Source organism: Carlito syrichta, unplaced genomic scaffold (genome assembly GCF_000164805.1).
Source record: "Carlito syrichta isolate Samal-C Ts95f unplaced genomic scaffold, Tarsius_syrichta-2.0.1 Scaffold301018, whole genome shotgun sequence".
Lineage (NCBI taxonomy): Eukaryota > Metazoa > Chordata > Mammalia > Primates > Tarsiidae > Carlito > Carlito syrichta.
In genome coordinates, this window is record NW_007245114.1 from 247,303 (window position 1) to 249,313 (window position 2,011).

The window sequence follows — 2,011 nt, forward strand, 5'->3', positions numbered from 1 at the left end:
GGGTGGGGGGGGTGGGACTAGAAGACAGTACTGAAGGGGTTAAACAGGTTTTTGCTCCTTATGAATTTGTTTGCCTGGGCCCAGGATTGGAGGGCTTCACACCTATACCCTGTGTATACAAGAATCAGATTTATAATACTTCCCCCTTTTTTGTTACGTATGAACGCTATAAACCAAATTATTTTGAAAACTGGTGCATCACCTTGTCCTTAGCAATAAAATGTGTTGAGCAGAGGATTGGCTGTCTCTGCCCCAAGGAGCCCAAGTGGCCCAGGGTCAGACTAGGGATGTATCTAGACTCATAGGCTCTGGAACGGGGCTGTGTATTTTAAGACCAATCAGTAAGGCAAAATCAAGAATCCTATTCCATGGAGATGGGTTCCTTCCTTGCTAAGCTCTGTATTAGGCCAAGCATGGTATGGGGCTATGAGCACCTCTTTTTTTGTTTTTTTGCTTCTCCTACCTTGGAGATGGGCAGGAGGAGGTAATAATAGAGAAAGCACCAGACTGCTGAGTCCTCTCTACAGAGCTTGATCTCTCATTTGTGCCCCATTTAATAATCTCTTCATTGAGCTGGCCTAAGTCCATGCCAGCATCTGTGTGCTGTACTAGTGTGAAAGAGAGTGCATTTTAGGTGCTTGATGAGTGGGGGACTTGGCCCTAAGTGGGATCCCAATGGGGTCCTGATGTTGCACTCTGAGCTGTCTGGAGTTGGTGAGAAGCTTCCCTGGAGGAAGACCAAATGCCCTTCACCTGGTGGGTCCCTGAGGTTGAGGTGGACAAAGATGGGGAGCCACAGGACAGGGAGGGGGCAGTGGATAGGTGCAGGATTTGGGTGCTCCAGAGCCACTCCAGCTGGCGCTCATCCCAGCACTTCCTGTGGCATTGCCTTGTCCAGGTACAGGAGAGGCTTGGGTCAGCTCAGCTACTCTGTATGCTTTGTGTCCCTGGGGATTGGGAGGTGGCTGCTACTTGGTATCTGATCGTGGGGGAAAAGGAGCAGCAGCAGATTTCAAAGATGCTGTTCTACACCAACTCCCTCCTGGGGCCAAGAAAGGGAAGTTAACATTTTGCCTCAGGATGTAGCAGAGGAGGCTAGACAGAGCTAGGCCCTAGTGGTTTGGTGAGTGAGCCCTGGGAGCACATTTTTGGAGTGAGGAACATTTCCCTAGCCTATTTGCACAGTGTCCCTGCCTCTCACTGACCCAGCCTTGCGGAAGGACCTGTAAGGCTGGGTTCCTGGTTTAATCCCAGCAGGGTGAAACTTGCAATTTTTACTTTGGTCAGTGCAACAGCCCTGATGAAATGGAAACTCAGAGGTGATGGATCTTTCTCAAATCACACAGAACTGGCCTGTTCTCTGCCGGTGCCGCCCCCCCAATGTCCCGTTGTGTCCCGTCCCCCCCCACGCCCCCGCCGACTGCCAGTTCAGTCAGGTCCAGGCCTCAGACAACTGACCCCAGCCAAAGGCCTCCCCATCTGTCAGACCTCCTGCCTTTGGCAGGCTCCTCCTTCCCTTAGTGAGGTATAGTCTTGGGGCTGGCATCCAAGAATTGCAGCTTGAAGACCCTCTGAGAAGACCCTCCGCCCCCCGAAGTGTTTAAGTTGCGCCCCAGGCGGGTATTACCAGGGCTCAGTCAGTTGCACGGGGTGGAGGGGGATGAGCTGCAAAGGGTAGGTGGGGCAAGGTGGGCGTGTTCCCGGACTAAAAATTTGCCGCGAGGCTCTGGAGTTAATGCACAAAAGCAGCCTGGACCCCACAGGACTGGGCAGGGCCCGCGGAGCTCCAAAGTCTTGAGTCTCGAGGAGCGGACTGGCAGGGTTCACGACCGGGAGGGAGATATGAGGCGTCCCTCTATGTAGTGACCGTGGCCGCTCTGCACTCCCCACACCAACGAGGAAAGTCGCCCTCAGGGCAGGCCAGAGCGAACGGCGCCCTCTGGACCGTGAAGCCGGAGAGGATTCCTCTAGACAGTGGACGAGCCCAGGAGAGGCCCAGGCGAGGGTGTCG